The sequence below is a fragment of the Miniopterus schreibersii genome (assembly GCF_964146895.1).
Source record: "Miniopterus schreibersii genome assembly, chromosome: 3".
Taxonomy (NCBI): domain Eukaryota; kingdom Metazoa; phylum Chordata; class Mammalia; order Chiroptera; family Miniopteridae; genus Miniopterus; species Miniopterus schreibersii.
The window spans coordinates 44,073,230-44,097,556 of NC_138103.1; the positions used below are offsets into that span (position 1 = coordinate 44,073,230).

At 36.8% G+C, this 24,327-nt stretch overlaps 1 protein-coding gene across 1 annotated transcript in view; it reads left to right on the forward strand.

The window, feature by feature from the left end:
• Positions 1 to 24,327, forward strand: part of TMEM232 (transmembrane protein 232) — a 140,390-nt gene that overhangs the window by 70,664 nt on the left and 45,399 nt on the right. The window lies entirely within an intron of this gene.

Below are 24,327 nucleotides of genomic sequence, written 5' to 3' on the forward strand. Positions count from 1 at the left end.
TGCATGTGAATCATTCTAGGGCTTATAAAATGCAAATATCAGAAATTATATGTACGCTTTTAATTTCTTCTCCATTGTTACATGAAAAATAGCATATCTGTTGCATTTTCACTTAACTATATTTCTTAGAGAAATGTACTTTCCATACCAGTAATTGGAGAATTTTCTCATTATTATTATTTAATCAGTTATGATATTTTCTTTAGTAAGGATGTACTACAATTTATTGAACCAGTTGCCTATTTGTTGGCATTTGGTTGTTTTTGATTGTATACTACTACAGATTACCACAAAAGTAAACTTTCGCATATGTATTGTTTTACATGTGGAATACTGCCTGTAACCTAAATTTTCAGAAATATAATTGCTGTGTCAGAGGGTGTATGTCTTTGTAATTTGGGTAGGTATTTCCAAATTGCCTGTTAAAGGAGTTGTATAAATTTAATATATCCCAGTGCCTGTCAATATATGAGACTGCCTTGATTCTCTCTAGTATTTCCAGCAGGTGATGCTGACAGGCTTTTGGGTTTTGACGTTCTGAGAAGTATAGTTTCTAGAAGTCGATTTCATTTTTGTTTTTCTTCAGATGAGTGTTTTCAACACCTTTCATATGTTGAAAGCCTTTTGTTTTTTCTTTATGTGGGACTAACTCCTATTTATTTTGTCCATCTTTCTGTTGGACTTTTGTCTTTTCTTTTCTCTCTGCTTTGTAAGAACTATTTACCTACTAATCAATGTGTCCCTTTGTCTGTGGTAAGAACTACAAATGTTTATTTTTTGCACCATTTTCTTAATTTATCTTTAAACTTTGCTTATAGTATTTTTTGGCATATAGTCATTTTTCTGTGTAATAAAATTTATCAATTTTCACTATGGTTTATGGGTCTTTTGACCTATCTTTAAAAAGCCCTTTTCATTTTAAGATTACAATTTTGTCACATTGTCTTCTGGTGCTTTTAAGGAGTCATTTTGAATGTTTTATTCATTGTCCTAATGAAAGGGGTGTGTGTGTGTGTGTGTGTGTGTGTGTGAGGTGTTGCACCACTTGACTACTCAATTGTCCCAACAACATTTATTGTGTCATCTGTCTTCCTTCAACATTTTTATTTTAAATGCTACCTTTATTAAAGACGAAATTCCCATTTATTTTCTTTTTCTGAGTTCTAAGATAATTTCTGTAATTTAAATGATCTGCTCTTTCAAACTCGCGGAATTCCCTCTTCAGCCACCAGTGGCCTGTGCTCTCCTAAGGGCAGCCGCGACAGTGTTTCTGTTTTGTGGGGCCTTTGGCACAGCTGACACCCAGTCATGATGTGCAGGGACAGCCACGCTCAGTTCTTATTGTTTGAAGCTCCTGCCAAAAACTTATCTGGAGTAGCAATCCTGAGTTCCAGTCTCTTTCGAACTTTCTCTGTCTTTTCAATTTTAGCAAATTATGCTTTCATCGAATAAGTTTTATGCCATTTTTAAGGGTTTACTTGCCACAGTTGAACAAAGTAGTGCCTTAAGATCCCTTTCACTCTCTCTGTTCCTGCCGTTACCTCCTCTTAGCGATTCTTATTTTGTATATTTGCGCTTTGTCTGTTTTATTCTCCTTTGCTAGTTTATTTGGTGCTGTATCTATTGTACGTTAATTTTTCAGTGAATCAGATTTTGATTTCTAACTCACTTATTTTAGCTCTTATGCCTATGAATCTGTTACTGCTTCTAGCCTTTGATTCATTTTGTGATTGATTTTCTAATTTCTTGAAGAAGATGGTAAATCATTTGGGAATTTTTTTTTCTTAGTATTTGTTTGAATCATTATGTGAGTTGTAAAATCATGGGACTGTTGCTGCCTGTAGACAGCCTTTACTGCAGGTGTAATTATTGGGTGGAGCAAGACTAGTAGGTGCACAGTCAACAGAAAAATAGACATATGCCTAAGAAGAATTCTTACATAGACTTGAGCATTTTAAAAAAGAATTCTAAAATCAATGAGGAAGATTTGTAAATTTGAGATTAAGTATCACACAGCCTGAATTTTAGTAGTCTCAGGCACAGAAATAAACACTTAAAAATATTCTTCAGCATATATTATAAATATTTTTAAAATTGCAATATGATCAAGGTGCAATGGAAATGCCAGCTTTAAATGTCATGGGTGTTGAGATTTACTTTAGACTCCCCAAATGTCTTCTGGTATATTCTTAAGGACCACAGACATCGAAGGAAAATCAATCTGGGACCACAAAGTGAGGACGTTGAATTAGTGAGGATGTTGAAAGGAGACATATTGGGGATGCCTAAAATAGCAGAACAGAGAAATAAAAGTTATAAGCAGAAAGAAAGATGAAAGAGGCCAAAAGGAAAAGGAGGGGATATAAGTAAGGGGAAAGACACACTAAGGATGAAAGGTACCAATGGAGAGAGGTGCACAAGGCTTTGGAATAGGGGGCGAGAATGGGCAACATCAGAGAAGACACAAAAAAGGGGGTGGTTGAGACCCAAAGAATCCTATAGGCTTTACAAGATTAATAAATTAAGCTTCTCATCAGAGCCTACAGTTCATTACTTAAATGATAAGCACTCATCAGTGATCTTTGAGTAAATGTCATCTCCTTACACATCTTCTCACAGCTCATTATAAGCCCTAGCAATTAAACCTAGAGTCCTTGGCTCAAATGAAAAGTCACAGTGGCACAGCAGCCTGGGCATCTCAAAGGGGTGAGGAATCTTGTTTCTGCGAGGGGCCATTTGGATATTTATAACATCACTTGAGAACCATATAAAATTATCAACTTAAAAATTAGCTATGGAAAAAACTCCTAGATTTATTGAATTTTGAGTCCTGCCTACGGTTGTCTTGGCAGGGCCAGACCAAATGATTTCGTGGGCCGGACGTTCCCCACCCCTTCTAGTAGAAGCTCCACAATGTGGCACAGCTCCCAGGGTGACTTTCACATTGCCCCATTCATGCAGGAGTGCATGTGAACAGTGCCCCCTGGAGTTGTGCATATTTCCAGCCCTAGTTTGGTACAAACTAATTTCTGGGTACAAGAGAGGTGACTGGAGTAGGGCTATAGCTCAATGGCATCAAGACAAAGTCAGGCTTCGCTAAACAGTCTTTATTGTCTATCAAGGCTATGGGACATACCTGTTTTTAAAAAAGTTGTTGGAAAGCAAATTTAAATGTAAGCTATACATTGAAACATATCACTGGCTCACTAAAAATTAACTGTGGAAATTTTTATTTTTTCTATTTGCTTGGTTCTGCCAGCTATTCAACAGTCTCATGGCTGGCTCCTTTGGTTAATTCTTCACCTCCCACATCCAGGTCCACAAACCGGAATTAATACAATTCATGAACATCTGAGCATGTTGAAGTCTCATAGGTAAAACACAGACATAATTTACAGCCCTCTGTATGTTCAGTTCCTTTTCACCTCTTGAAGGTCTTCATGCATAGGGTCATATCACCAATTTCATGGAGTGTTCCTAGAAATGTCTATTTTGTGTTTTCAACCAATAGCAATGTGAAAGCCAGCCAGAAGGCCAACATTTAAGGACTCCTACAGAAGATAGGGCACATTTAAGAGGCAGGAGGAAAGGAAATTTGAAAGATGATTTCTTATTGCCTGGAGCACTAAAGCATACTTATTTCAGTGTAAAGATCTGAAAATCTGCTAGTAAAGAGGAAATGGGAGCTTGCCTTTTCAGGGGTGGTGGGAGGCTTCCCTTATTGATGAAGCATCTGCTCCATCTCATGACCTATAATTTTCTCTAAAACCATTTTTCTCACTTGTGTTCTGGCCTATAAAATTCTCTGAAAGCAGGAATTTTGTCTTTTATATGTTCATAAACATATATTTTGCACTGAATGACTTGCAGATTTTACTTCTTTCCTTTATACAATTTTTCAAAAGAAAATGCATTTTTTTTCCCTTCTGAACATTGGGTTTTTGAGTTTTGCTTTAAGTTAGTGCAGCATGCTGTTGGGTGAATGCTCTTTTTGCCCCTCAGCAGTTCTTTAAAAATGAAAAAATCATTATGGTTCTTTACTATGTCATAAAAGCTGCAGCCAAAAAACCAGGCATATAATACTTCTACTTCAAAGCATAGTATTTTCCTTCCTTCTCTTTGTCAGTAAAACTATCTTAAATTTACCTTAAGGCTGAGATTCAGACCTCTGAAGACCAAATTTTCAAAAACTAGTTGCCAAATCTACACTTTTTGGTAATATAGATACTGAAGTTTCTTAAGTATATTTTCTAAGCTTATGCCTTGAATCGCTAAAAACTCACAAGCAACTAATTATTTGCACATATGTAAAGACTTGGGGAAAATTAATTTAAAACTTTATCTGGTATCATGCTTAGTTTGCTCAAAATTTTATGCTGGAAGACTTCATTCATAAGACCAGCACCTGGAAGAGAGCCCAGGGGAAACTAGCAAGAATGGACTGAGAACATCTCTTGTCATTTAGGCAGGAAATTTTACAATTGCCTTCATAAACAGGGTGGACGAACCCAAGGCTACTGCATATCCTCTGCAGCTTCCTTTATAAAATGAGCTAATTTCCAACTAATAGAGCTAGGTGTAGCTAACATTTACTGAAAGGTGACAAGGTGGGGAAAGGTTAATACCGCAATGTCCCATGAGAGAGGCTAAAAAACAGGCATTATTGGAGAGACAAAATAGTTAGCAAAAAGAGGCCCATGGTCCCATTTCTCACGATCTCATTGAGAGGTGTGCTGGAGTGGTGGGAGCAATTGGACATTCAATGTGTTTAGAGTTTGGAAGATACCCTGCCCAACTGCTACTCTATGTGTCATGTAATTTAAATGTGAAACAGACCTTCTTAAGGAAAAAACATCCATTTTGGACTCAGTTGGCAAGCCATCTGAAGCTGGGGATCAGCTGGATAGGGGATGCTAGAAGTGCCAGTTGCCCCAAATCTGGAGCCCTTGGGAAATGCTCTTAGAAGGAGGACATTGGACTCCTTGGGAAGTTGGGTTTGGGAGAAACTCCACCAAATAGGAGACCCTTAAGACCCCCTTATTCTAGCAGCAAGGTGCTAGGCAACTCGAGATGAGTCTTTGACAAGATAGCCGAACACTTCTGTTTGCCACCCATGTGTACATTTCATTAATAAGGCACTGAGCTGAACACTACCCTTCGCTGTAGATATAATTGTTGTATCCATTTTATAGATTTTATATACCAGTAAAATCTCCATTTTATAGATGCGGATACTGAGAGGTTATTTAATTCGTTCAAGGATTCACATGTAAGTCCCAGAGTTTGAGCTTAAACAAATGCATTCCAACTCCTAACTCTGCCGCCTGCTGCTTTCTTTCCCTCCAGTGAATTTGCTCTGATGCCACAGCCTCGAGCAGCTGTTAAAAACTGACCTTCAAGTCATAAGAAAATCTTTTTATTTTTATGTTTTCAATTTCTGTCTCTTGATTTTTAGATCTTGATTTTGATGAAGAAACATTTTTTTTTTTTCTTTCTGAGCCCTGCATCTCTCTAGTAAATATTAGGAAATCTATGTCAAGGAAGAGGCACTTTCAGGGAGATACTATTATTTTGGCTAAAACCAAAGAAGGAAAAAATATAAACATATAAAATATTTTTAATATACTGTACTATACTATACTATACTATACTATAATATATACATATACAGGGTGGGACAAACATAGGTTTACAGTTGTGAGTACAAGAAACAGAGTTTATTCTTGTATTATTATTATTAATTATTGCATTATTTTCCATATGAACAACTGTAAACCTATGTTTGTCCCACCCTATGTAAAAAAGAAGAGTTTCAAAGAATTCTTTGATTTTAAGAAGTTGGTCAGATCATCAGCTCAGATCAATCATCTAAAGTGTTAAAACTTCTAGAGACTGAAGTGATATTGCAAGTGAAATCCAATTGCCAGTGACAGGACCGTGCTTCATACATCCATTTCCAGTACATGATTCAGTTTGCCTGAAGTCTTGCCTGGCTTAGAGATAGGTCAGTCCCCAGTTATCTTCTACTGTCACCTATCGTTTTCTGCCTTTCCATTGCAGCCTTGGCCTGAACTAGAATTCTAGGTGTTATCAATGGGGCTTTACCTTTAGCTGACTCTTTTAGTGCAGTGGCTTTATGCTTTTAAGACAGGTGCCTAGCCCCAATATAATCACCAACCCTAGGAGTTCTCCACTCATAGTGACATGATGGGATGCAGAATTTTAAGAATGGCATAGGTATTAAAATGAACTGGGTAAGATGTAAAAACATGCTATGTTTGAAGTACAGATCAGCAAGAATCAAAATGACAGCCTTATGGATGACAAAAGTTTTGTAACAAAAAACCAATATCTATGTTTTTCTTTTGCTTTGTTTTGCATGTGCACTTTGCTCTTCCAAGGAAGAGGGCAATGTTCAGCTTGTGATGAAATGCATTCGCAGTGGTTGACAAACGTATTACCTGTTCAACTAGAATGTAAATTTGGATGTGACATTAATCAAATCGGTATAACCTTTCCACTTTCTAAGCTCTCAGAAAATATTAAGTAAATTAGTTAAAGGACTTCATCTTCCCCCATTTCTAAATGTTTCTTTGGTAGGAACCAAATTAGAAGTATGAACTATTGAAAAACTTTAGTACCCAGGGCAGGTGCTTTCTGTCCACCTGTCAGAGCAAATGTTGCTCCTCAACTAACCCAGCCTTTCCCAGGAGGTCTCTTGCTATGGCCTTAAATGGCAGGCAGAAAACAGAACTCCTAATAGAGGTGGTACATTCCTTCGGTAAGCATACACTAAACAGCTCTGTGAGCAGGCACTGTGCTCGGCAGTGGGAACACAATGACAAATAAACCATGCTCAAAAGTGTGATAGATGGTTTCTTGTCCAAAACTACTGCTTGTGTCTCTAGCATATTCATTTTCTACCATAAAACCATTTGGGACTTTGCACCTAGTTTTCTATTTTTTTATATATTCATTTATCTAATAATTGTTTATTGAGTGCCTAATATAGATGAGGTACTATGAAATAAAATATCTCATGTAAAATAGTGAATAAGAATAGTTACATTTCCTTCCCAATTAACTTACAGTGAAGTGTATAAGACAGGTGTTAATTAAAACCACACAAGCACATATATACTAACATGTATATATGTTAAGTCTCTATAATGATAAGTGCTATGAAAGAGAATGGCATCATATATAAATAACGATGTATCCTGAGGGAGAGGTACATGGTGTTATGAAGGCATGACTTTGGGAGGGAGTTCAAGTCTGCCAGCAGGAGGGCACAGGATGAGCAAAACTCATGTGGGGAAAGGAGTCATGGAACATTTAAATCACAGGGAGACAAGGCTGGAGAGGTGGCAGGGTTTTCCTCTTTATCTTAGAAGCCACAAGAAGGCATTGAATGTATTTTACGCGGTAAGTGAGGAGCCAACAGAGAAGGGTGTGTGTGTTTGAGGTCGTGGCATGATCAGAAGTGTGAAGCACTGTAGCTAAATAACCTTGGGAAAGTCACTCAACTTCTCTAAACCAAAATGTCTTTGTCTATAAAATGAGGTAATGATAGCACATTTCTTGTTTGGTTCTTATGAGAAATTAATGAGGTAGTTAATCAAAAGTGCTTATTCCAGTACTTGGCGCAAGAATGAACACAACATTTTTAGTATTATGTTATTTTGCTGACTGGTCGTGAGTATACATGTGTTTCCGTGTCTTAATGTTGCTGATTGGTCACGAGATAACTCGAGTCTGCACTGCCATTAATTTAAGTAATTTTAAACACCTTGCTGACTGGTCATGACAGAAAAGTAGCCTGCTGCATGGGTGAGTTCTGGCTCACAATAGCCTGTGAGCAAGGTTTAATAAATGCATGATGGCATAATTGTAAATGTAATATAATAAACATATTAACATATTAATCAGTACAATAACTATCTTATTATTAGCATATATAATCATTTTCACTATTGCTATTATTGGCTTTGTTACGTAGGGAAAATATATAGGATGCTATTGCAATATAGCAAGGCTGGTGGCAATTGGCATGGAAAGGAGGCAGATAAATCGGCATAATATTTGGAAGAAAAGCAGAAAGATTTGATGATGAGTAGATATGAAGGGAGACAGGAGCTGAGGGGAGAAGAACACTTTTTCCAGGTTGAACAGCTAGTCTGATAGGCGCCACTCACTGAGACAGGATGCTGGAGCCGAGGGGGTGTAGCTGCGGATAGGGCAAGATCATGGGTTTGGTTTAGGACATGTTGAACTTGAAGGCGCTTTTGAGTTTTTTAAGCGGAGGTTTCAAGTAGGCAGTGAGTTTCACAGTTGTGTCATCAGGGAAGAAGTCTAGGCTGAGTCACTGAATGAAGGTGGCAACTGAAGTCATGAGCACAAGCAGCGGTGCCTTGGCAAAGGACAGCGAATGACGTGAGAGGCAGGCCTTGGGCAGAATTTTAAGGAATCTGACTATTCAGCGTCTGGAAAGAGGAGCATGATTGATTGCAAGACAAACGACGACCAAACCTTGGGTACAGCCGAAGAGCTAGGAGAAAATCCAAGAAGATTTATGACAACTGGAGAGAAATTTATGAAAAGTTGTGATAACTATAAAATACAGTAATGTGTTTAAAAATGTTAAGTGCATGGAGATGTTGATTCAAGGACAGATAAGGAAGACTCCCCTAAATAATCCATCCAGATAGTGACTGAATCCTTTTCTTTGAGTATCTGGTCAGCACTTTCTGCTCATTGTACAAAAAATATAAATGCAAGTGACAAAAGAATTGCAGAGAGTTGTTTATTATGAAGCATACTTCCAAAGAACTTTCAGTATTTGCCTATCGGGGGAAAAAGCGCCAAACCAGTGCATGAAGCTTTCCAAGTTCATAGACAAGACCCAGTGGTCAGAAACACTTTATATGGTACACTTCATATAATGTATGTATATCTATGTACACACAGCAGAAATGAATTCCCATCCTCTAATGAAACATTTGCATGTATCAAAATACCAAGAAATTATGAAGGTAGACTGTCACTTAGAAGCAAAATTTAATGGCCTTTCCAGTTATTTCACAGGCTTATAGGCCTTTTAAATTTTTTATTAGTCTTTCCAATCTTTTTAAAGATTTGTTAATGATATATTGATATCATTAGCAATGGCACAGTGTATCTCTTCTATCAGTTTATCAAACAAAAAGAGGCACAGAGACATGCACTCAAGGTATTAATTTCTCCCCATAACACTTCTAGGTCCCTTACTTCACACCCTCTGTTTTCATTTAAGAAAGTAAAACTCAGCCCAAACAAGTTAGCCAGACTATGTGAAAATGTTTATGTCAGTGACTACTGTGAAATCAGAGGTCTCAGAGTTGGTTCAAAACATCCTCGGAACAGGCTTCAGGTGTTTCACAATAGGGAGCCCAATGGGGAAGGCTGTGGCTAAGAGGGCGTGGTGGAAGATACCAATAGGAGAGTGAGAGGTGATACCAGGACTGTATGAAAACTGTGTGACATGTCTGCATCATCTGCAAGCTGTGTTGCTGCTACACTTCCAGAATTTCTGCATTTGTTTGTAAACTTGGTATGTGCTGCAGATGTGTCTGTTTTCCCAAAACTTTAATTTTCACTTCTAAATTCTCTTTTCATTTGTTTTTTTTTTCCCTTTAATATTCCATCTTTTTAAACAGGTGCATCTACCTCCAACACTAATCATGCTTTATATTTTTAATAAATTGTCATATCCATTTATTACTCTGAACAGCTTCCAGTTTCAATGCCAACTCTGTCTCCATAATATAAGATCAGTAATTGCTAAGCATTTATCATATCTGAAGTGATGTGTCACTAAATTCTTGGCTGTTCACAATAGTTCACTAACCTGAGTCTTGTTGACAGATGTGTGTGTGTATATATATATGTATATATATATATCTGTTCAAAGGAGAAAGCCTATCTTTAGCATTGTAATTTTACTAAACCACTTATATAAGCAAACAAATATTGTCACACAGAAGTCTAAGCACAGCTGACTGACAAATCAACCTCCCATTAGTACACTGATATCAAGCAAGGAGAGCTTGTGATAAGTGAACCATAGTCCAAAAAGAGTCACATATAATAATTTTACTAGCTTCTTTCCTTGCTGGGCTATAAACTGCATATGTTGCAGCCAACAGTGATTTTCAGGAGTCTTTCTCTAAAGGCCAAGCATGACAAAAATCTGCATACTCATTCTCACAAATTCCCAAGAGCCTATGGGTCTTATTCCCACAATGCTCACCTTCTGTCCCTACATAAAATACAGGAAGAAGGACAATAGACAGTGAATCCCCTGGGTGCTCAGACGCCTCCCTGACAGCACCATACCCGGCTGGGACAGAAGAGCCTGTGAAGTGACACAGCCCATGGGCTTAGGAGGGGCAATTAACCCCACTCTGAGACCCGTCAGCGCCTCACTGTTAATATTCTGCACATTGGCCTCGGGGGGACTGACCCGGGGCGAAGACTTTCCAGGTTTCTTTCCAGTGGAGGAGGCAGGGGAGCCGAGAAAGGACAGCAGAAGCAGCAGCAACTGAACAAGGCTGGGCTCCCGAAATCTCCCCGTGAGACCCTCTGCGTCATCTTGGAGAGGCTACCGACGTCTCTGTGTTCATCCCAACTGCCCTCAGCCGTCACACAGCGCTTGCTGTCACCGAGCTCTAAACAAGCTGGCCAGAGAACCAGCTGTGCGTGGAACATGCTCATACCAAGCAGAGGTTCTGACTAGTGCATGCATCTAAAACAAAACATTGCATAAAATGGTGGACAAGCCCCCTTTCCCTTTCTGCTCGGTTCCATATACTACTCTGTTAACCATCTCAGTGTTATGAAAATCTTCAAATCCTGGAGGCTAAAGTATCCAGAATATCCATTAACATTAGACATAGTCCAGGTAGGACTGGCCGTGGTATTACTGTAAATTCTTCCACTCCTCTTAGTGAGCAACCACTTTAACCCTTTAGCTCTGTAGTTCAGGTTTGTTGGCAGGAGATTAGGTATGTTTGAGAGTATGATAAAGTGATACTCCCAAGGTAGTGGTAATTTGGTTGGAAACTATAAAAAAGAAAACTGTAATTGTTTTTGGGGGGGATGTATACACAGAACACTAAGTATTTAGGAAAGAATATACTTAAATAAATGAAAGCACTAAGGGAGTTCGCAAGAAGGCATTTTCTCTCTTTCTTTCCCGTGGTCAGGGATGCACCTACTGTGGCTCAGTGGGGTTTTAATCACCAGGAATGGAAATTATTCATTGTTCGCATACTCTGGTGCTGAGCAAGCCTCACTGTCAGAGAGCCATTCCATATCTTTTACCTTTAATTGTTACTATATGTTACCACATGAATGAGAATTGGACAAGAGGGCAGTTAATTTGATTGATGTAGACAGCCCAAGTGGGTAATTCAGACCCCTGAAATTCCCTTTAGGACTTGAATGATCATATTTGACTGTCTTGTTGAGTTGCAACAGTGTGATAATTGCCATATTTTCCCTCCAGTATGTGGACAACCTCTTCTAATACTGTTTTCTCAGTGCACTTGCATTTATATTTTATTGGAGACTAAAACAATGAGGGGTAAAATTGACCATAAAATATATTAATGTATTCAAGTTCAAGTAGATTTTTTAAAAAAATAAGTAGACTGAATATGAGGGAAAACAGGCTTTCACAAAACACACACAAAAATCAAAAGACCAGAAACAAATAACTGCTGCCACAACAATAATTAAGGTTGGTTTTTTTAAAAAAAAGTCAATTTAATATCCACTGGTATCTGTAAGGTGTGTTAGAAAGTAAACTTCTAGCCTTTTTGTATGTCTGGTAGACATTTCAATGGAATAACAAAAGGAGAATGATTTGGTTTAGTTTAGTTTTCTATAATTTTGTGAATCTAAGCATGCTTGTTTGAGAACGTTGGGGGTACTGAAGACCTGTTGCTTCTTCCAGCTCTGGCCAGTGTGAAAAATTCAGGTTAGCAGATCATGTTGCTTCCCTTCCTCTCCTTTCCTAACTACCACGATCACTGCGAGGACTTGTTCTTGGCTAGGAGCTGGGAGCTCACTTCCAGCTGCGAGGAGGCCAACCAGCCAAAGCTGTCACCAGCATCGAGAGCCATTTCCATGGAAGAGCCATACGAGTCATTTGGTCCAATGCCCTTCTTGTATATGAGGAAACTAAGATTTCATGAGGTTACTTAGGAGGTAAGGAACAAGACAGCAGACTTGGATAAGAAGCTAAGATTTCCTCCTAATATGGCTTCATATTTGAAAAACTCCCATAATTTTAAGAGATGTAGCAACACTCTAATGGTTGAAATAGACTCTTTTCAAAGGGCACACTGAGAAGAATCAACTAAAATTTTGTTAACTTTTCTGAGCTGAAATATTTAGGATTTCTTGTATGAAAATGAATGTCTAGTTATTTATGTAACAGTTTTTGTGTTACATTGGATGCTATAGCTATACTTTCCTGTGTCCCAGGATCATCATCTCTCTTTAATAAAAGCCCAGCATTTTAAGGAACCATTTTCCTCTGCTCAAGCAGTTATTTTAAAATGTATTCTCAATATTTTATCTTTTTTTTTTCTGATTGGTCTTTTATAGCTCTGTGTCTTAAAGGAGAGTTTTAATAAAAGATAGTAAAATGTCCACATTATAAGATGAAAGCTAGTACAAAAACAACAATGAATTACAATGGCACTGTCTAAAGTGACTATTATATCTAAAGATAGACAAATAGCTATTTTCATTTATAGATGCACAATACATCCTGTTTCATTCTCACAAGTTGCCTGATTATAAACTGCCAAGATATTCCAAAAGATGCATTGTATGACTTGCAAACAACAAATGGAAAAGGAAGGAAAAAAGAGACACATATAAAGGATCAATTGTCCTATGTTCTTATATAATTCTAAGGGTCAGTTCCTTGCATACAGAATACTCAAGGGAATAATTTCCCTCTAATAAAAGTCACACAGCTCCCTTTCATGCGTAGTCACTTGAAAACTGCACAGATTAGTGTTTTTAAAGAAGGAGATAAGGTGAACGAGAACATTTGCTGAGTGTTCAGCAGCAAAATTCAGGGCCTGCTCTGTGTTTTCGGAGTACGGGGCTCCAAGAATGGGCTGGTGGAGGAAAACAAAGATCTGGACTAAATTTGTCCTGTAGAATTTCAACATAGATAAACCTAGTCAGACTAGGCTCTGGGTGCCCATGTCTGAAGCATATGGGTGAAAAGTGGTCTAAATTATTCAATTAATTTAAGTTAGTGAGGTTCACCCATTTTTATGTTGGACCCTTAAGAGTCTAATTTTTCCCTTGAATTCTCTTCTCAGGAATATATCCACCTACATTTTTTTTTCCATTTAGGTGGTCTGAGAAACACCCCAAATTTAACATATCCAAAATATAACTCAGTTCTCTCTGACCCAAACCTGCCCATGCCACTATCTTCTCAGTAAATGGAAAATTCATCTTTCTGTTAACTCAGACCTTGAAACCATACCTGCTTCTCTTTGGCTCACATTCTATGCTCAATCTATCAGATAATCCTGTAGCCTTTACCTTCAATATATTTCCAAAAATTTCCACTATTTCTACCCAATTGGAAAAGAAAGAAAGCAAATTGATGTTTATGACAGGACAGTCTGGCTGTGGAAGCAGCTTTTGTAAAGTTTGCAGTAATGGTCAAATTTGTAGAATGCTAAAAATAACTTAAATCTCTACTGTAGACCAGACACCTTGCTAAGAGCCGAAGATCTAGTGAATCAAAAGAATATGCTTCCCACCTTCACATAGTTTATAATCTAAAACAGAGGAAAGATTAATCAGAAAGCAAATGAGGCAATTACAGATTATTTTAAATCCCGTGAGTGAAATTAACTGGGTGATAAAATTGACAGTAACTAATATATTTGATACAGTTGAAGTCTGACCAATTTGAAAGGAGTGTTAGAAATGGGATGAAGAAAGGAAGATGTATGAACGGTCTTTAGGGGCTATTATTAGCATCTTCGACTCTGTGATTATACTTTAACTCTGATCCTAAAAATAACCCTGTAAAATCAGTATAATTATCGCCTGCATTTTCTATATCAGAATGTGATGTTCAGAGAGGTAAGAAATTGAATTAAGTTCATTTAGTTAGTACATATGACCCAAGTCCAAATTTTCTGTTTGCAAACCCCATGTATTTTCACTCCATTCTGCAGCAGCTCCTAATTGAAGCATCTGGGGGCCGGGGCAGGGGTCAGGATAAAAACAATGGGAGGGTTCCCCTTTAGACAGCGGGAAAGGCCTCACCCAGGGAGTGGTTTGGGCAGAGGGAGAAGGAGCCTGTCTCGGGCAGACCCAGCGAAGGAAAGGCCTCACCGCCTGATGACTGACAAGGTCGCTGAGGCTGCCGCGTAGGGAGCGAGGGAAGGTAAGAGGGGGCGAAGTTGTCGCTGAAGCCGGACCTCAAGGGACTGCAAATCCAGATGAGGAATCCTAGTTTTATTCTCGTGCAAAAGGAAGTTACCGGAAGGTTTTAACCAGAAGAGGAACAGAGCCAATTTACCTTTTAAAGAGAACAGATCTGTTGGTCTGAAGATGAAGGCTGGATTGAAATGACATTTCTCCTATTACTTTTATCCCCATTTCAAGATTTAAAACTGGTCTTGAAAATTATCTAGGTTTATACTAAATGTTGAAAATTCCTTTGCTGAGACCCGTCCTTCCCAATCAGTGACTGGAGTTTCAGTTTGCATCTGCAACTGTGTCATTTGGCCGGAGTTTCAGCCCCTTTCGACTGCAGAAATTCGCTGGTAAACCTTTTCTGGCCTGATGAGGGCAACATTTGATCAATTCATTCAATGAGATTGGAATAACCATAAGAATAGAATACTATTTATGAAACAGTACTGATATTTTTAAATTAAAAATCTAAAAGACTAGATTCTTAAAGTCGGTCTTTAATTCAGATACTCCTTTTATGTAGATATTTGCATGTATTTAATTTTTTTATTATAAATCATGTGCATACACACACTTCACTGGGAGTTTATAGCAAAAAGGAACACACACACACATTCATTCACACACGCAAACAAGATTTAGAAAAAATTTATGTCCTAGCAAATATTTGTTTTTATACTTATGATATTTGCCATCCCAACAATGGCAATAACATCATGCACATCTGTGGTAGCCATTTCTTTTCCTGTTATCACATTTCAAGCAATAAACAAGGAAATTTTCCATTTTGATAGTGATTTTAGTTCTATAGTTTATTTTATATTGCATACGTTTTTTATACTTTAGGCTTTCAGATTATTTTACTAGTTATAGAATAATTTAATTCAGCTCTACTAAAAACTAAACAAAACTTTACTTTTCTACAATATTCTTGCTACAGCTAGATGTAAGCAAATTAAGTATGGTAAATATGATAGACCTCTTTCCCACTTCTAATAGTGCTTTTCCCCACAACTATTACTTATATATTTTTCTAGTTTCAACAAGTGATTTTTGAGATGTTAGTTTACAATGTCTCAAGGGGTTTTTTTTCTTCCAACAGTTACTGAAACTTTCATGGAGGTCTCTTGAAGGCCCCCAAACTATTGACCCCACAGGATGAATTTTTAATGGGGGAAATTCCAGGAACCTAGCCAAGTCATGTGGGGCTACTTGGGGTTGGAAGGCCTTTCATTCCTTAAATTACATCTAGCATGAGAACCCTCAAAATGGTCACCTATGCTACATTCATCCTAAGGCTACCCCTGCCTACCATAAATTTATCTCATGAAAAGTTATCCTATAATTTTATAATGTGGACACACAAAAGTTTTTATCCTTTAACATTTCAAGATTAAATTTAATGAAAGTTTTACCCTCTTCCTGAAAAACAGTTTTTATCTTTGATTATACTTCAAATGTCATCATAACTTAAGGGTTATATAACATTATCACAAGGATAAGGGTGTATAATAATTAATTATAATACAGCTAATTAGTATTTACAGTCTCCTTTTCTCTTGCAATTCCTTTATAGGCAGAAGCTAATTAATAGCTGAGATGTCTGTATTTGTCTTCAAAGAGTTTAACACTTTAGATTATGATTTATTTTTAGCTCAGTGCTTCTTCAGCATCTTTCTTTGGTGTAGCACAGTGCAACAGAAGGCAGATATTTTCCTTTTCCTTTCCACTGTAAGCAGGGAACAGGTGTTCAGACCACTTATCGCACCCATTTATGCTTGCAAGCACCCTGGACACAATTGGAACTATGTCACTTTCTCTGAAGGAAACATTTTCGTTGTATATATTGAGTATATTTATTCCATAAATAAAATTCTTGTCCCTATAAAACAGGTGAAGAATGATTTGCAAACAAACCACACCATTTCGTATCTTGTATTTTAACCAGTTTATAAGAATTTAGAACAGTGGCCAAAGTTCTTTGCACAGTGGAAGAACTGTTTATATGTCTAGAACTATTTATATGTCTAGAGCTATTTATATGTCTGGAACTATTTGGATGCCCAGAACTATTTATATGTCCAGAAAGCCTTGCATTTTCACAACATGATTTGCCTGACGATTTCAGCTTCCCAAGTGGTATTTTCAGCCCCATGATGCAGCAGTGAGTCTGCTATCCTCAACTTTAAGCGTAAATTGTACTCCAGCCTTGCCTTTATCCTACAAAGTATTTATTGTGGCTATCCATTTAGTGTCATTATCCCATAGTTTTTGTTTTTTTTGTTTTTTGTTTTTTCTGTTTACTTTGGGTATACTTTGTCTCTACACCTCTCCCTTTTTAGTTTTTTAAGTTAGAAACTTAGAGCAGTGATTTTAAAACAGCTATTCTTTTCTAAATTATATCTTGAAAGCTATAAATTTCACTCTAGTGAGATGTATTTTAATTTTAACCAAGTGCAAACTATTTTCTTATTGTACTTGTAACTTCTTTGAATCATGGTTACTTTTACTTTTAAGTTTCCAAATATGTAGGAGATTTATAGCTATCATTTTACTCATAGAAAATTTAGTTCCATTATTATCAGAAGTCATGAAATTTATAAAATTTCAATTTTTAAAAATACAGTGATACTTTTTATGGTTGAGCATCTGGTCTATATTAGTGAATGCTCCAGGCACACTTGAAAATATGCATTTGTACTTGCGTGTAGTATTCTATAAATGTCAAATTAACTCAGAGTGGTTAAAAGAATAATTAAACTCTTCTCTATCTTTACTTATTTTCAACTATTTTTCTAGTTGTATCTACCAGTGAGAGAGGAGTGTTAAAATCTCCAGCTATAATTGTAATTTGACTGTATGGCTCTGTCAGAATTTGCTATATGTTTATTGACTCTCTTCTATTAAGTACACATACAATTATCATTTTAATGTTTCCTGAGAAATTGAGCCTTTAAATATTTTGAAATATTTCTCTTTATTTCTGGTTAATCTCCCTTTCCTGAAAATCTACATGATCTGATATTAATATATCCACACTATTTTTTAATGCTCACCTTTTCATTATATGTACTTCTATATTTTTCATTCTTTTTTTCCTTCTATTTTATCTGTGTTTTTAAATTTAAAATACCTCTTACAGACAACATGTGGTTAGATCTTTTTTTTTTTTTAATTGAGTTTTATATTCTTTGTCTTTTCATTGGAATCCTTCATCCATTTAAATTTAATGTAAAAATTGATATGGTTAGATTTAGAGCTATCAATTTTTCTGTTCTCTTGTTTGCATCTTTCTTTCCTCTTGTTCTGCCTTATTTTGGATCAACGGAATATGTTTTACTATTCCATTTTATATAATGCGTTGGCCGTTTTTGTCATCCTATTTTATTTTATATTATTTAGTGGTTGTTTATGGTCTTATAGTATGCATCTTCAACATATCAAAGTCTCCTCAGTATTATACCACTTCATATAAAATGTGGAAACATTGTAGAGACTCTAGATTCTGGTAGAATCCTGTGAAGAGTTTTCTTTTGTTAGTGCCAGCAATTTAATTGTTGGCCGATCACCTTGAACTTGTGGAGGTTTGGTTTTCACTTTATTAGGGGAGTCCATTTCAGTTTAGCTGTTAGACTTAGGGATAATTCCTTAATCCTGCAGCATATTTTTTACTCTTAAGGTATACTTTTTAGAGTTTAATGGCCAGCTAACAGTTTGGACAAGCTGCTCAGACCTAGCAGCATGCAAATCCTAAATTCTCTTTCCTGCAGTGGTCAAGAGATGACATCTCTGCTCAGCCCATTAGCCTTCCAGCTGCTGCTTTTCACTCTACTCTTTAAAGTCTTGTGTTCCATTCACAGGACATACAAGGGTAAAGGGGGTTTACATACAGATCTTCAGGCTTTGTCCTTTATGGTGCCATGCTTTCTGGAATTTCCTGTATTAATTTCCAGCCGTTCTGGAAGCCTTAAACTCCATCCTCTGATATCTAAAGTGATACTCCTGAAGGTTTTTGCCTGAGTATTAGCCATTCTGAATCTGGGAAGCCTGAAGTGTGCCCTCAAAAGAAGAGAAATCACATAAATGTTTATATCACCCAGTTGCATTCTCTTTCTTTCAAGAGTTCAACTGCCTTCAGTTTGCCTGCTTTTGGTTGCTCTCCAGCGCCATTAAAGAGTTGGTTTTTATATTTTATTCAGTTTATGACTGTCACCTCAGGGAGGGTAATTTAAATTAAGCTACTTTGTTATTCCCAGAACCGGAATTGGGAAAATGATTATTTTTTTAATATTAAAGCTCCCTTATGAAAAACCTGAGGAAGATTCTGAGCCACACAGGACTTAGCAAGTCAGATGAACTAGATATGCACAAACTCTGTGCAGAGAGATAAACAGCCTTTTAAAAAATCAATTCCACCATTGACTTCTTTATTCTTACGTTGAATCAAATGATGTGGCTATGGGACATAGTTTATTGAATAAAGCAGACATTATTGCTTTCTTCTTGCTTTAATATGAAATTTACTTTATAAATATATGATTAGGGAGTACAAAAGCTTTCAGATTTGGGGATACCTTTTTTTATATATACTCTACATAATTTACCATGCTTATTTCAAGAGTTTTTAACTTAGGTTTTATGAAATAGATGTGTTTAAGCTGTTTTTTAGACAGTGAAAGTACCCAGTCTCTTCACTTATTTTCTGTCTCCTGTTCTCATTAGCTCCAACTTGGCTATATATGACTTTATATCCAGGAGGTGCATACTCAGACAAGTTAATTCCTACAAGCCTAGGCCAATAACATAAGTGTGTAAAGTAGGTCAGCATGGGGAAACATTAGAGAGTTCTGGAGAATGAGGTGGAGAGGAGGAAGCATGTATGATGTAAAGGCCCATCTCATCAACTTTTGCCATATAGGGATCTTTGGGCCAGTGTTGCCAGACCTTCCACTTACAGGAAGAGCTGAAAATAAGAATTTCTATGTGAAATTTCCTGATTATTAAAGTACTCTTATGTCAAATCAAATAAATTTGATTAGTGTCTTAGTCAGTTTGAGGTGCTATAGAAGAATAACATAGACAGGGTGGTTTAAACAACAAACATTTATTTTTCATAGTTCAGGAGGCTGCGAAGTCCAAGATCAAGGTGCTGGCAGATATGGTGCCTAGTGAGGGTCGCTTCCTGAATCATGACCGGCCTTCTCTAGCTGCATCCTCACATGGTGGCAAGGGGAAGGGAAATCTGTGGGGTCTCTTTTACAAGGACACAAATCCCATTCTTGAGTGCTCTGCCCTTATGACCTAACTACCTCCCAACAGTCCCATATCCAAATTCCATCACATTGGGGATTAGGCTTCAACGTATGAATTTTGGAGGAACACACATTCTGTCAATAGCAAGTAATGTACAGAGTCCCTGTCTCTCCAATTGCTTCCTCGTTTCCATTGTGGCTCTTCTTCCATTGGCTCACACTCGCTCACTCACTTGGAATACTCCCTCATGCAAATCCTGCTTTTCTATGCTCAATTCAAGTTTCACATCCCCAGAAAGCTGCTGAGAGTCTTTCAGCCTCAGTTGTCCATCTTCCCCCTTCTGTGAAACCTTTAAAATTTTGTCTTGATCTTACTGCCTTTGTACACTGTGAATTGTGCTTCAATTCTCAACATCTTTATTTCTCCTATAGGGTATCAATTTTCTTTTATTGGTGTTAATACATAAGACTTTTTAAAGTGTGAGGGAAGGTGAAACTGCAGGAAGATTATTGATTTAGAGGAGATCATAGATGTATCCAATCCAAACCCTTTATTTGACAGATGAGGAAACTAAGGCCCTATAAGTTAAATGCCTTAACCATTGATCAATCGGAAAGAGAATGGCCACATCTCAGGAATCCAAACCTCCTCCCTGTTTCTCTTTCCACCAAAGACACAGAACTCATAGATTTAGGCCAAAGTTATTTTCCATCCAATATCAAAAGTTAGATTTAGCCTATTTCTTCCTCTCTGTTTTTTCTTCTTTCTAGAGTAGCTGAGTGAAATAAAAGCAGATTCTTTAGAGCCAGAAAGATAAAATAAAATATCACCCCCCTGAATTGGGAGTATTTTAGGGCCTCATTCAATCACTTAAATTTTGTAATGGGGGAAATTATGAGTCAGCCTAACTCTGCTGTTTCCAAAATTTTGGTTTAATTGTATCTATTTCCCTTTATGGGCCTTACAGACAAGGAGGTATCCTAGTTGTGAAAGAACAGAATTTGTTCTCTCATCTGAACTATCTATTTTCTTATAAATTCTTAAGGAGAATTAAATTTTATTAAGAAAACCGTAGCATTACTCTAATAGATATATATTCTACTCTAGTATGCCTTTGCCTTTTGAGCATAGTCATTACGCCACACGATGGCATCCTAAATCAATTTCTATAAATGAAACACTGAAATAAAAACATAAGGCTTGAATATATGAAACAAATGACTTTCTAATCCAAAAACCTAGACGAGTAAAGTTATTCATGAGCATCGATTCATTAAAATTATTTGCAGCTTCTTTGTTCACAGCCTGCTACAAAGGGGTAGCAATTCTTTTTATGACATAAAACTGCAGTCACTATCATTCTGAATTGCCAAAGAGCTTAAGTATTATACACCACAAGTAACTTTAATATAGTTACCTAATTTTTAGCACATGAACAATGGAATCTTTCTAAAGTGAACTACAAAATAAAACTATCAAAATGACTGTAAAAGTTTTATACAAAACCTGTAAGTTTCCATAGTAATTTGAGAGTAAAACTTTTTGTTGTAATTTTACGATTTAAATGCAATTTTACTAAGAAATCAGAAAATTATATTACAAAAAAATCATGTCTCACTTGGAAAATAATGCTAAAAGGATAAAGTCCTCTGTGCATGGAATGTTTAAGTCTGTTGTATCTTGGTCCTTGTTATAGCTATAGCTCGGTGGTTCTTTACCAGCAAAGGGAGCGTGCATTCGTGTGCTTTTTAAATTCAACAATATTTATTTTCTTTAATTGATAATAATAGAGTCACTGTTTCAAAATGACCAGCTCACTTTTGTTTGGGTCCTAGTTAATATAAAGGTTACATTCTCACAAACCCTTACTTCTGTGAAACTTTTTTTATTTTAGGAAATCTAGTGCAGTCCCAGTGTGGTGCAGGAAGAGTGGGGGTGCTCCACCCCGGGGGCCCGGAGCCTGAGGCTGGTGTGGGCCAGGGGCTCAGAACCGAGGCCTCAGCGGCCATCTCTCCTCAGGGCCAGGCCGCCCACATTTGTCTTTGTGACTAAGTGCGGACGGAGTCACCTTCCCTCTGCTGGAGCCCCAGGCGAGGGTCTGAGACAAGCCTCTGTGGTGGGCCCGGTGAGAGCACCCGGCTTTCTGGCAGACGCCCCCCTTCCAGGGGGACAGTCTTACTGATCTGCGCTGGCAGATGCTGTGCAGGCTGCTCGCCCTGCCCTGGTCTCTGCCCTGGGGATCCCAGGGTGGGACTGAGACCCCCGCCCTCGGCGGGCTTTCTGCAGCCAAGACAGCCCTCTGGCTTCTGAGCCCACTACACACGAGCGCAGGGCCCTGTCCCCTCCGCATGCCTGCCCTTCTCGGGCCTCTGCGCGGCTGCTCCGCAGACCCTCGGGTCTAACACGGCTGCTCAGCTGTGCAGCTGGTTGGGCAGGCTGGCTGCTCTGCAGTTCAGCTGCAAACCCAGTTGGGCTCCAGAGGCCATGAGTGTGGCTTCCAGCTAGTCCACAGCCCTCTTGGAATCTCTATTTTAATTTGGTGTATTCACTTGTTGGATTAAATTGTAGTTTGCTTTTCCATACTTGTTGTTATTTTATGCTGATATAAGTTCCTAATTTTAATGAGGTTGAATTTATTACTTAGGGTATTTTGTCCAACTTTCTTCCCCACACTTGTATCATAAAAAAAAAAAAATGCTTCTGTATTTTCTCCCAAAAGTTAAAATAATTTGCTACTCATATAACCCCCCTATGAATAGCCAGTGTTCATAAACCATTTATTAAAAAGTCTGTGTAGTTAACACTAATCAGCTATGCTATATGTCATGTATTAAGTTTCTACGTAGACAGTGGGCTTTTGGACCTGTTCCTTTTGTGAATTTATTCATCCTTTGTTAACATCATGTCATTTTTAGTTATGTGCTACAAATTCATAGTAATTTTGTGAAACAATTCCTTTCACTTTATGTTTCTACAGCAATGATTTTGTTATGTGGCCTGTAGTTTTATGTGTAAATTTTAGAATTAGACTGGTACTTTTTTGAAAAAGTTTTTAGGGATTTTGCTTTAAATTGCACTGAGTTTATCAAATGTTTTTGGGGAAATTCTTCTTTAGGATACTAAGTTTCTCCTCTAGAAACATAATGTAGCTTTTCATTTAATTCAGGATTTCAAAATAATTTTCAAAAAAATTTTCTGCATAAATATTAGTTCACCTATTGTTGGATTTATTTCTAGATATTTTTACTATTATGAATATTCTTTTTACAAGTTTCCATTATGAAAAATGTAAAACATGTAGAAGAGTAGAGAGAATAGTACAATTACTCCCCTCGTATATAACCTCTAGCTTTAACAGTTATCAATTATGACAAATGTTTTATGCATCCTACCACTCACCCCCTCCCACCAACCCCTGATTATTTTGAGGCGAATCCCAGATATCATCATTTCATTTATAACTAATGAATGGCGGCTTCAAAAAATTAAGAAAAAGTATGTCTTCTAATAGTTGCAAATGTATGAGTAAATACACTTTGCTATGGTTATCTTACATACAGTCAATTTTCTATAATCTTGCTATATCTTTCTCTAAAGTGTTTTCTGTGAAATTTGTGATTAATTTGATTGTTTTCTTAAAAAAACACCTTTCTTTCATATCCTTAGAGCTTTATTTTATTTGTTTTTCTTGACTCACTACACTTTGGGAGCTACATTAAATTTTAAATAGAAGCAGTATTAATGTCTTGTTCATAAATTTAATGGAAATATTTTAAGCCTTTCACTACTAGAATGATATTTGCTCTAGATTTTTGGTAGATATGATTCATCAAAATATGAAGTAATGTTTAATTCATAGTTAACTGACAATGACATAGTTCTTATCATGAACAGTCATTTAACTTTATCAAATTATCTTCTGCATTATTGAGATATAATTTTTTCTTTTTTATTTGTTATGTAATATTAAACTGTACTAACATTCCTGACATAATTCCAAATTGGTCATAATGTTTTATTTTCTAAATGTGTCTATATTCAGTTTTGCTGGGTTTGGTTTGCTAGTATTCTGCTTAGAATTTTTGTAAATATATTTATAGGGATATTGGTTTATCATTTTCTCTTCTTGTCATTTCTTTGTCTGGTTTTGGTATCAGGATATTATCAGACTCATAGAACAAAGTAGGAAGTGTTCCTTTCTATTTTTGGAAGAGTTAATGAAATATTGATGTTAATTCTTTTTTAAATACTTAGCAGAATTTACCAGTAAAGCTATCTGATGTTGGGCTTCTGTTTTTTGAGATTTTGTTGTTTTTACTATTCAATACCTTTACTTGTTATAGGTCTATTCAGATTTTCTATTTTTTCTCAAGTCATTTTCAGTAGTTTGTGGTTTCTAGGTATTTGTCCATTTGAACCAGGTTATCTATTTTGTTGGCACACAATTGTTAACAGTATTTCCTTGCAAATTTTTTTTTTTTTTTTGCTTTCTGTAAGGTCAGTGTTATTCTCTTTTTTCTTTTGATTTCCTGACTTCTGTTGCTTTTCCATATATCATATTTCCCTTTT